The 12440-nt window shown below is 43.9% G+C and overlaps 1 protein-coding gene across 1 annotated transcript in view; it reads right to left on the bottom strand.

The window, feature by feature from the left end:
• BCAS3 (BCAS3 microtubule associated cell migration factor) overlaps window positions 1-12440 on the bottom strand; it is a 464753-nt gene that overhangs the window by 302426 nt on the left and 149887 nt on the right. The window lies entirely within an intron of this gene.

The following is a 12440-nucleotide window of genomic DNA, read 5'->3' as shown; positions in this document are numbered from 1 at the left end:
TATTTATTTATTTTTTTTACAAAAGCAGAACTCACCAATTTCCCCAGTAGGTCTTGCTAACACACACTTGTCCGAAGGACGAATCTGACACCAGGCACAAGCTCTCCTTCAAGTCGATGTCAATTCTTACTGACCATATAAATAGATTTTCTCCATGGTGAATGATCTCTAATCTGGACTTTTAAAATTATTTTTTTTTTACTGAACCTGTTCTATTGGAGCCTTAGTGCTTTCTGAGCTTGGTTGTTTTCTTGCAGACGTTTCATGACCCAAATAGGTAACATCATCAGTGCTAGAAGGCAGTGGGGTTCGCTCACTGTTTACATACAAGTGGTTTGGCCTATCAGTGAGGGTGGGAGTGTTGATCTCTTGTGGGGTCCTTGGAGCTCCCTGAGCTTGGCTGTCTTCTTGCAGAAATTTCTTTAATCAAATAGCAAACATCATCAGGGCAAAACCCCACTTTCTGACAGCACTGTGCAATTGCCCTTGTACAGTAGTGGCCAAAATTGTGGAAACCTTTTGGGAGAAGTGTATTTTCTAAAACTAGCTAATAACAGCCCCTTTTTTTTTTTGAAGTAGTACCATGAAATTATATATCAATGGAAAGATAATTTAATCAAGAACGTAATGCAATCACTTTTACGAAGGATTTGCTATTAGAATAGCAGTTACAGCATAAAGAAGAAACGTGAAACATGTAGAAAAAATGAGATATAAAAAAATGATCACCATAGAAAAAACAAGATATACAAAAATGATCCCCATATCAGTTAATCCTTCGTTGGGTAACCTTTAGCATGAATGGCGGCCTTACAACGTCTTCCCATGGAGTGAACTTTTAGATGGCAGCTGTTATCATGTGAAACCGAGATTGAATGATGGCTTCTATTAACTAGGTTTTATTGCTGGGTCGCTTCTGACTAACAAGGTTTCTTTAGTCGGTTCCCTAGATTTTCAATTGGGTGAAAGTCTGGGCTATTCCCAGGCCATTCCAGCAGTGGAATAGGATTATCTTGAAACTCCAAAAAAAAGTGGTGTTATTAGCCATCAAACCTCAAAAATACAACTTTTCCCAAAAGGTTTCTACAATTTTGGCCACTACTGTATATGCAGTTGATGTGACATTGTGTTGTGTGAAAAACACCAGTATCCACTCGGCAATCCAACTGAGGTCGAATCTAATGTGCCACTGAGACAGCTGTGGTATTGTTGATTAAATTGAGTATTCACTAAGGTCATAAATATTCATTGAATTGCTCTCACTTGTTCTTAATTCTTAATTGTTATGCCTAATCCAGAAATCTAATATTAGGTGTTTTTTTTTCCCTTAAGCCTCCGTCAAATTAGACATTATATTTTTGCCCAATGTTACGGCTGGCTAACAGGAAAAGACGCATCCATCCAGTCCAACACAGTGATATAATTATTTTGCAAGATGTATAATCACAACAAAGGATGATTTACAACATACACCCTGACACACATAAAAGCATCTCCAAAAATATTCTGGCTAAGGCCAAACATTTGCAGGGAAAAGGCTAACGATCACCAGTGGGGAACCTCAGTGGATCTTCTGTTTTTAATGGAATCCAGCAATCAAACTAGTTTGATCTGAGCTAGGGGAAACATTTCTCCTTTTGTTTTGCTAGACCTCTGCATAAGGGGTCTAGCAAAAGGCAAAGCGATGCGGGAGGCCGTCATGGCCGAAAATGGGGCGCAGGGGGGCTGCGTGCAACACCCCCCCAGCTCCATTTTTGCTAGCAGAGGCACCGCAAGCTGGTCTGCCGGCCCTGTGGGCCAGATCTAAGCACCCCGCGAGCCAGATCTGGCTAGATCTGGCTAGATCTGGCCCCACGAGCCAGATCTGGCCCGCAGGCCTTGAGTTTGACACCTCTGTTCTAGAGTATCAACATCTTTTTTTTTTTTTTTTTTTTTTGGTATTGTGGTGACCAGAACGGGATGCAAGTGTGGCTTTACTAGTGGGGTGTAAAAGTGGTACTGTCACTTCCCCTGATCTTGATGGCTTGGGAGGAAGTCAGTGGTGGGTTCCTCCCGGTTCGGCCCAGTTCTCCTGAGCCGGTAGCGGTGACAATATGACGTCACCGAACCGGTTCTGTCCCCCCCCCCGCCCACCCACCCCCGCGTTATTCTTACCTTTTATTTGGCCCCACCCCCAATCTATTGCTGCCTCCTGAGTCCCAACTGATGGCTAGAGGGACAAAAACTGTTTAAACTCTTGCCGCGGGGCTTCAAAGGGCCGCCCTATAGCTGATCAGTGTTAAAAGAAAACAAATGAGTAGACTGGTGCCTGCAAAAATAAATGGGTAGACCCAGTGCCTGCAAAAATACATAAGTAGACCGGTGCCTGCAAAAATACATGAGTAGACCAGTGCCTGCAAAAAACAAATGGGTAGATCGGTACAGCTCTGCAAGCAGTTAAAAGCCTGGTAGACCAGTACCTCTGATAAATCCTAAATAATTGTCACATGACCATCAAGCCACGCCCACAAAATAAGCCACGCCCACAGAACCAGTAGTAAAAAAAAATAGAACCCACTCCTGGAGGAAGTCAATGGCCAGGGCAGTCAGTTATCGTATCTGTGAAAAGAGCGTAATCGTAAATAAACAGCCAATAAAAGCCGACATTGGTAGGTTGATGTTTTATTGTCGGACGGTCGTTTGTCTGTTAAGTGATTGGCCTGAGGCCCAAAGGGTGGCTTTGCTCATAGATTCGTGATATTTGATAGGCCATCTTTGTTGGCTGTGGCTTTTTAAAATCAATTCTTAACTGAATGGAAATTAAATAGCGGTGCAATCTGTCGCTCTTCTTCTCCCTAATAGATTCTCAGCCTTCGGTGTCACAAAGCAACATTTTAAAAAGCGGAGAGTTTCAAAAGCAGGGAGTATCAAGATTTGATCTACAAGTCTCCATTGAGGATGCGGTCCTTCCAAAGTTCAACCCTCGCAACAAAGTGAAAACTGCATTTTTTAATGAACTCCAGTCCATTTTAAAGAGAAATCTACGATTTCGATGCTCTGAATTGCTCCCGGCTACTTTACAAAATGGTAGAACGGTACAGTATGAAAAGAATTAAAAGTGTCGTATCTCTCTGTTTTAAACATTTCAAAGTATCTCACGAGTATTATCTTATTTTTCTCCCGGATTTGGAAATAGCCCATTGGGGAAGTTTATCAGGCCTCTAAATTCAAGTCTAACTCGTGATTTTTATTTATTTTTAATTTTCAAGGGACTCTTGGGTGCTTGTACAATAAAAAAGTTCAAATGCTGACTTTGTATAAATATACAAAAGGATGAAGGCTATTGCTGAGCACATTGTAAGCCGCCCTGAGTCTTTGGAGAAGGGTGGCATATAAATCAAATTAAAAAAAAAAATGTAAAAACAGCACGTGAGAGTTTAAAACTGAGAAAATTTAAAATTTAGGAGGAGGCAAGGATTATTAAACGCCGTTAAAAATGGGTTAAAAAGGCAAAGAGAGGGCTCTCAAGGGGCTAACCAGCCCCACGGCTGGGTGCTCCTCTATGTGCCCCAAGCAAGGGCACGGAGCATATGTTAACCCCTTTTCAGAGGCCAGGAGAGTGGGGGGACGGCCTCACCTCCAGGTCTCAGGGTTCCAAGTAACACCCCCAACGAAAGAAGACTCCGAGGTTAGAAGTTCCTCAAAGTTCCCTTTTATTGGAGATGTCATTGTTAGGAAATGGCTATTGCCTAACTGGTTGGGTTGGCAATATATATAAACCATCAATGCATGTTTACAGTCAAAATGTATTGTATAGCTTTAAGACTGTAATGCTGTATTGCATCATACTGTATTCTGATTGGCTAGCTCTGTAGCCAACATACTTAAGAGGAAGCTTGAATCATGGCTTATTGCTCTTATTACATTATTATTGCTACCTCTGCTCCTCTCTGCCTGTTCTCTCTGCATGATCACTGCTTGATCATTGCTACTTGTTGTTTTTCTACTGTTTTACTAATTGTTTAACTGCTGTACTTGTTCCTGTTTGCAACTCCAAAAAGAACTGTTTTATTGCATATTTATTTATTTTATTTTATTAGATTTATATACCGCCCTACTCCCGAAGGATTCAGGGTGGTGAACAGCCATAAATATAAAACACACAGATTATAAAATTTAAAACAGTATAAAAACGTATTAAACAATTTGGCCCGAGACGAATTAAAACATCCCCATATTTAAAAACAGATTTAAAATTACTCATATACCATTTAAAAGGGAAAGTTAGGCCAGGCCAGCCTGTTGGAATAAAAAGGTCTTGAGGGTGCGGCGGAAGGTGCGTAAATCTGGGATCCTCCGTATCTCCAGGGGGGAGCTCATTCCAGATAACAGGAATGTGTATATGACTACAACAACTGGTAAGAAGACTTTGTTCTTAGAATATCCCTGGATTGACATCTTAACTATCTTTATCTGTGTATGACCTGGATTGTTTATTGGACTTTGCTTTACTTTTTCCTAAAAGTAAAAGAATATCACAACTCAGTGTGTCTGTATATTGACAGTGCTTATTCACAATCACTCACAGCCATTTCTCATGTGCATACCCTTGCTACTCAAGGGTTACTCTGCGCAAATTCCTCAACAGTCATATTGGCACATCTGGGAAAACCCGAATCTGAAAGCTTCCAGGTTTTCCCCACCCAAAAGAAAATCTAAGTCCCTTCCCCCTGCACCCACATGTCCATCACATGGTCCGAGATGCCTCCCAGTCACGCCACTCCAGGTGCAAGGCAGGATGTCCTTGACTCTCAGAGAAAGGAATGTTATTATGGCTAGGTATCTCTCCAACTCCCTACAATCCCCCCTCCCAGTTTCCCACAGCACTAAATGTGGCTGTCAGCGCTTCGACGCTGGCATAGAGAGCAGAGGAGAGAGAGAGATAAGCTCTGAACTTTTGCCTGCTAAATCCCTTTGAAGTCGGGTTGTCGTGGAAATGAAGGGGGGACACATTCCTGGGAAATGACGAGACAAGAAGTCTGAAGAATGACTTGGAAGATAGCCAATGAGAAGCAGAGATTTGGGGATCGGAAAGGGAGGGATTGGGGGGGGGCAAAAGGTCAGTCTTGTCCGCATCGAGTCATGATCCGGTGGCTGTGCTCAATTAAAGAATCCTTAAAGATTGGCAGTTTGGAAATTCATTTATTTTGAGATAGCATCGAAGTCTGACAGTGGCAGCCTGGAAGATCCAAAGTAAAAGATGGCTTCCAGATAGTCTACACCAGGAATGTCAAACTCAAGCCCATGGGGCCGCATCCGGACCATCCTGGAAAATTTAAGGGGCCAGCCCGTGTCGCTTCAGCCCGGTCTATCCAATGTGAAGAGGAAACATGCCAGCAGTTTGGGGAGTGGTGCAGAGGTGAGTTTTTCAGCAGATTCTGACCAGTTCTGGAGAACCGGTAGCGGAAATGTTGAGTAGTTCGGAGAACCGGTAGTAAAAATTCTGACTGGCCCCGCCCCCATCTGTTCTCTGCCTCCAGAGTCCCAGCTGATCGGGAGGAAATGGGGATTTTGCAGTAACCTTCCCCTGGATTGGGGTGGGAATGGAGATTTTACAGTATCCTTCCCCTGCCATGCCCACCAAGCCACGCCCACCAAGCCACACCCTGCCCAAGCCACATCCACAGAACCGGTAGTATCCTTCCCCTGCCACGCCCACCAAGCCATGCCACGCCCACCAAGCCACACCCACAGAACCGGTAGTAAAAAGATTTGAAACCCACCCCTGCTGTATACTACCTTTACGACCGTTGTAGCATCCCCATGGTCACGTGATCAAAATTCAGATGACTGGCAACTGGTTCGTATTTATGACGGTTGCAGCGTCCCAAGAGTCACGTGATCCCCTTTTGCGACCTTCTGACAAGCAAAGCCAACAGGCAAGCCAGATTCACTTAACAACCATGTTACTTACTTAACAACTGCCGGGATTCACTTAACAACTGTGGCAAGAAAAGTCGTAAAAATGGGGCAAAACTCACTTAACAAATGTCTCGCTTACCAACATAAATTTGGTCGTAAGTTAAGAACTACCTGTATTGGGACAAATACTTGTATAGCTTTATAGCCCTTTCATGTCAGTTCTGCCTGTGTCTCTTCTGGATAATAGAATATGTGCACCAGGTCTGGATTGATTGATTGATTAATTGATAAAATTGCTACACCAGAGTAGAATTTGAATACCAGAATGCATCAGTTAAGTCTATGTATGAATCACCTCTTAGATTCATATGGTTTTTTTTTTTAATCCTTTGCCTTTCCTTGTGTGTGTGTGTGTATGTGTGTGTGTGTGTGTGTATGTGTGTGCAAACACTTATATTATAAATTATCAGCTATATAGTAGACTTGGCAGGTTTAGAGCTAAGCAAAGGTTTTTTTAAAAAAGGCAGTTATTTCAGACAAATTCTGGGTGGTCCCACCCACCTAATGAATTAATGAAGAGAAAATAAATTAAAGGGTCAAGCAAAAATGTAACTACACTCAGTAAAAGTTTATGTATTTAAAAATTTGGGGGGGGAGGAAGGGGGGAAATACAGTATATATTTATTTTTACTCGTTTTAGCTAATCAATGACTCCAAAGAAACCATCATTATTTTTAAATGAAAAAAAAAAAATTGCTAACACTTCATTAAAAGGCCATTGAGACATGTTCACAAATCTTACTAATGTATTTGGGCTGACCACAGAGTTGTTTGAGCTTCTCAGTAATTATTTTTATCCAGCTTTCAAATATGAACATAATTTAATAACTCAGCCCTTTTTAAACAGGGGGAAAAAAAGCTAGAGTTCTCCAAAGCAAGAAAAAAAGAAAAACTATGAAATTACTATGCAAACAACAGCTACATTCAAAAACACCACTTCAAAAGCTAATTAAATTAACACAGATATTTTCCTTTGAACAAATCAGAGCCAAATCTTTGGTCTTCCATATTAGCTACACTCCTAACTGTAGGTAATATGATTAACATCCATGTAGTCTGCATCTCAGACTAAATGGATGTTAATCCTGAGCATAAATTTTCAGACTTATCTTCCACAAATCTCCTCCTTCTCAGATTGGTGTGAGAGTTAAGAAAGGCTAAAACACGATTTACGAACTGGTCACAAAAGTTGGTAGTTTGAAAAAGTCTTGCAAAGAAAAGAGAAAGCCAACAGCCCATGTTTCTCTCTTAAGCTCAGAGATGGCATCTTCCTTAATAGACAGTACATTTAGTAGCTATGATAGGTGTAGTAAGGTTAAGATAGCTGCTCAGCCTACATTCACCAGCAAGGAATCTCTGAAGATCTGAGGCTACCAATGTAATTGTAATATCATCCAAAAATTGGTTTGGATGGAAACTCATCAAGGAGAGAAGCAACCTAGAACTAAGAAGAAATTTCTTGACAGTGAGAACAATTAATCCGTGGAACGACTTGCCTGCAGAAGTTGTGAATGCTCCAACACTGAAAGTTTTTAAGAAGAGGTTGGATAACCATTTGTCTGAAGTGGTGTAGGGTTTCCTGCCTGGGCAGGGGGTTGGACTAGAAGACCTCCAAGGTCCCTTCCAACTCTTGTTATTCTATTCTATTCTATTCTATTCTATTCTATTCTATTCTATTCTATTCTATTCTATTCTATCCTATCCCATCCCATCCCATCCCATCCCATCCGCTCTATTCTTATTCTTATTCTTATTCTTATTCTTATTCTTATTCTAATTTCCACTCCACTCCATTCCATTCCAATGCCAGGAAAATCCGTTCTAAGTAGTCTTTAATTTACAAGAACATTTGGGAGAAGAATTTCCATTTTTAAGGCTATTAAGTGAGTTGTGCCCAATTTTACATCCTTTTTTTGCCATGTCTCCGGAAATTCTCAAACATCCAAGTCACGGTTGTCCAAAAGATCCTTTTTTCCAAACAGCAACTGGACTTCTTTGCTCTTTTTTTTCTTCTAAAACTTTTTGCTTCTCATCCAAGAAGTTTCTCCAGTTCAAAATGACTGGTGGGGGGGAAAGGAAAAATGGAAGGACTGAAAAAGAACATAAATCCTTCCATTTCCCACTGGATGGTTAGAACTGAAGAAGCTTCTTAGATGAACAGTGAAACGCTTTAAAAAAAAAAAACAAGAAACTCCAGTTGCCTTTTGGGGGGAGGAAAAAGCATTTGGGGGACATTTTTTTGCCATGGTTGTTAAGTGAATCAATGCAGTTGTTAAGTGAATCACATAGCTGGTAAGGGAATCCTGCTTTCCCCATTGACTTTGCTTGTTGGAAGCTCACTTTACAACAGATGTTTCAGGCTCAATTGTGGCCATATGTGGAGGACTACCTGTATAAGAGATAGAATAAAATAGAATAACAGAGTCGGAAGGGACCTTGGAGGTCTTCTAGTCCAACCCCCTGCTTAGGCAGGAAACCCTACACCACTTCAGACAAATGGTTATCCAGTCTCTTCTTAAAAACTTCCAGTGTTGGAGCATTCACAACTTCTGGTGGCAAGTTGTTCCACTGATTAATTGTTCTCACTGTCAGGAAATTCCTCCTTAGTTCTAAGTTGCTTCTCTCCTTGATTAGTTTCCACCCATTGCTTCTTGTCCTGCCCTCAGGTGCTTTGGAGAATAGCTTGACTCCCTCTTCTTTGTGGCAGCCCCTGAGATACTGGAACACTGCTATCATGTCTCCTCTAGTCCTTCTTTTCATTAAACTACCGTGTTTCCCCAAAAATAAGACCCTGTCTTATATTTTTTTGAACCCTGAAATAAGTACTTGGCCTTATGCCATGCGCTCAAAAGCCTGATTGGGCTTATTATCAGGGGAGGTCTCATTTTGGGAGAAACAGGGTAGACATACCCAGTTCCTGCAACCGTTCTTCATATGTTTAGCCTCCAGTCCCCTAATCCTCTTTGTTGCTCTTCTCTGCACTCTGGTCCAGAGTCTCCACATTTTTGCCCGCTCCATTCCTCAAATTATCAGCTACAAATCTATAAACGTTAAGCCTATTCTAAAATCCATTCTAAATTGTCCCCTCTAGTTAACCCATGATCCGAAGGGCCCGTCCGATGAGCAAACTGTGCTTTTCAAGGCCATTTATTCACTGTTCTTAGTCTCCATGCCAAGGAATTTAAGGCAAACCTCCAAGGACGCCTAAAACCCATTGAACAAAAGAAATGGCCATGACTTAACTCCACTTAAGGACTGCCCCCTGAACACGCTGAAATCCTGGGGAAAGAGCGAAGGCCCATTTTCATGCAACCATATTTGAGCAAGCACGAAGAAGTCCTCCTTAGCAAGCAGCTACAATGGGATACCTTTCTATAAAAGGAGAATTTTGAGAATGGATGAAGTCTTTTATGGTCCTACAACCTCCTTAAGAGATCTGCACTCATTTTTATCTCTCCTCTCTTGCCTCCAAAAGTTGTGGGTGCTCCAACACTGGAGGTTTTCAAGCCATTTGTCTGAAATGGTATAGGGCCGTGATGGCGAATAGGTGGCACGCATAGCCTTATCGGTGGGCACGCGAGCACAGCTCCGCCAGCTGATTTTTGAGCTTTCTGAACCCACCAGAAGTAGGGAAACAGGCTGTTTCCTGCCTCCGGAGGGCCTCGGGGAGTGGTGGAGAAAGCCCATTTTTCTCTCTCCCCAGGCTCCAGAGTCTTTCTAGGAACATGAGGAGGGTGAAAATGGCCTTCCCCACCCCCCTGGAGGCCCTCCGGAGGCCGGATACAACCTGTTTGCCACCGGAAGTTGGTCCCACTGAAAGTTGGCAAAGGGGCCATTGACAAATGGGCCTCTGGGGGGGGGAGGCTGTTTTGGACCTCCCCAGACTCCTAGAAAGGCTCTGGAGCCTGGGGAAGAGAGAAAAACGGGTCTATCGGGCCCACCAGGCCATCGCATGCCAGGAGCACGGGGAGCGTGGCGGGGGTCGCGCGCACATGCACAAGGCGCATACAATTATGGGTGTGGGTGTGCGTGCGACCCCTACCCCCCGCTCCTGGCATGCGATTGCAAAAACGTTAGCGATCACTGGTAAAGGGTCTCCTGCTTGAGCAGGGGGTTGGACTAGAAGACCTCCGAGGTCCCTTCCAGCTCTCTTATTCTGTTCTGCTCTGTTAATTCCAGAACTCCCCAAAGCCCAGCAGCAAGACGACCCGGGAAGTAAATTTATTCTTCTGCTTGCAGTTATCCTATAACCGTGACGGCGAACCTATGGCACGCGTGCCACAGGTGGCACGTGGAGCCATATCTGTGGGCATGCGAGCATTGCCCTAGCTCAGCTCCAACTGATTTTCGGGCCTTCTGGACCCACCGGAAAACGGGAAACGGGCCGTTTCCAGCCTCCGGAGGGCTTCCGGGCAAGGGTGAGAAAGCCCCTGGAGCCTGGGGAGGGCGAAAAAACGGCCTACCAGGCCCATCGGTAATCTTTTTGCAGTCACGTGCCACAAGTGGGGGGGGGCCCATGGGGGGCATTGAATTATGGGTGTGGATACATGCGTGTGCAACCCCCCCCACGCTGCCCCCCACTTTTGGCACGCGACGGCAAAAAGGTTAGCCATCACTGTCCTATGATGTTTCAAGAGAGGGAAACAAAAATAAAAGTCTTTAGAGCTTACTTAAATAACTCAAGAGCCATCATCGTTTTTACACACAGGCACATATACACAAAAGAAACCAGTTTTTCATCGTATCCATTAAGCAGGCCAGCTCATCATGATCACTATGAAGATCAGAGGCCAAGTTCATTAAAGGCAAAAAAAAAAATTCTACTAAATCATATATAAGGCAACTTAAAAACCTACCGATAAATCATTTTATTAGTCAAGCTATTTGCAAGAGGAGTCTGGGAGCAGACACTGAACGTCAGAAATAATGACTGCATTAAAAAACGGCTTCATGAAAAATTTATGAAGCAGGATTTCATTCTCCCCTTTTTTCCCCCCTTTCTGGGTATTATATAGAAAAGACAAGAGTGTATTTTCCAGGAAAGTATAATAAAACCTTGAATGGGCCAACAAACCTTATTCTAAAATAAATGAAGCTTGTAAAATCTTAAATGAAATAGGCAGAGTTTTGCTCCTCTGGGGCTCCATGTTATCTTTCATTACGCAGAGTCGAGTCTTTGAAGGTCAATTGAGTAGCTTTATTTCTTCAAGCCCAGTCCTTAAGAAACTGAAATCCAATTTACCAAAGGGGTAAAAGTGCTGGATGAGAACCCAGAAGACCACAAGCTCTCGAGATCCCTTCGGCATGGAAAACCGGCGAGTTGACTTTGAGTCGGCTTCTGTCACTCTTTCCGACAGCCCCGGGAGAAGGAACATTATGTACAAGGCTGGGATTCAGCCGGTTCAGGCAAACCGGATGTTAATTTTAAGATGGTTCGCTGAACTGGTACCGTGTTTCCCCAAAAATAAGACCCTGTCTTATATTTTTTTTGAACCCCGAAATAAGCGCTTGGCCTTATTTTCGGGGAGGTCTTATTATTTTGGGGTCGGTGGAGCGAGATGTGGATCCTCTTGCCATCTTACCTGATTTCCAGCTCTGCGTTTAAATATTTTCAGGGAGGGCTTATTTTCGGGGGGGCTTATTTTAGCGCATGCACTCAAAAGCACAATTGGGCTTATTATCAGGGGATGTCTTATTTTCGGGAAACAGGGTAGTTGCAAGGACTGGCTGACCCCGCCCACTCCGTCCTGCCCCTCCCAGGAGTCTCCACGCGGCCCATTTTGGATGCGAGGTAAGTGCAGTGCCCGCGCGGAAGCTCTGGGAGGGCAAAAAATGGGCCTCCTGGAAGTTCCGAAAGTCTGGAAATGGGCCTGTTTCCGGCCTCTGGAGCCCGGGAGAGCCCATTTTCGCCTTCCCAGAGGCTCGAGGAAAGCCTCTGGAGCCTGAGGAGGGCGAAAACGCCCCCCCTTCCATGGTGCAGGAGGCCAAGTAGGCCACGCCCCCATAGCCATGCCCACTCAGCAACCGGGCAGCGAACCGGTGCTAAAATTTTTCAATCCCACCCCTGATTATGTAGGCTACATAGAGTCATAACAATTTGTCTGAAATAGTATAGGGCAGGGGTCCCCAATTCATTGGCAGGGGCCCAGGCCATGCAAGTGGGTGGGTGAGCATGTGTGTGCAGCTCCATTTGAGCAAGCGATGATGTAAATGCTCCCATATGAAGCTCCATTTGTGCGAATGGCATGCGTGCGTGCCCACCACGCATGCAAATGCAGCTGCATGCATGCATGCTACTTGCACAGGATCCCTCCCATCTTCCCCACCCCTTGTCCCATCCACCAAGCCGGAAAGTTTGGGGACTCCTGGTATAGGGTCTCCTGCTTGAGCAGAGGGCTGGACTAGAAGACCTCAAAGTTCCCTTCCAACTCTGTTGTTCTGTTCTGTTCTGTTCTGTTCTGTTCTGTTCTGTTCTGTTC

Source organism: Pituophis catenifer, unplaced genomic scaffold (genome assembly GCF_029215685.1).
Source record: "Pituophis catenifer annectens isolate HBS135680 unplaced genomic scaffold, rPitCat1.0.hap2 SCAF_1, whole genome shotgun sequence".
In the NCBI taxonomy this organism is placed as follows: Eukaryota; Metazoa; Chordata; class Lepidosauria; order Squamata; family Colubridae; genus Pituophis; species Pituophis catenifer.
This window is presented reverse-complemented; position numbering and strand designations above follow the sequence as displayed.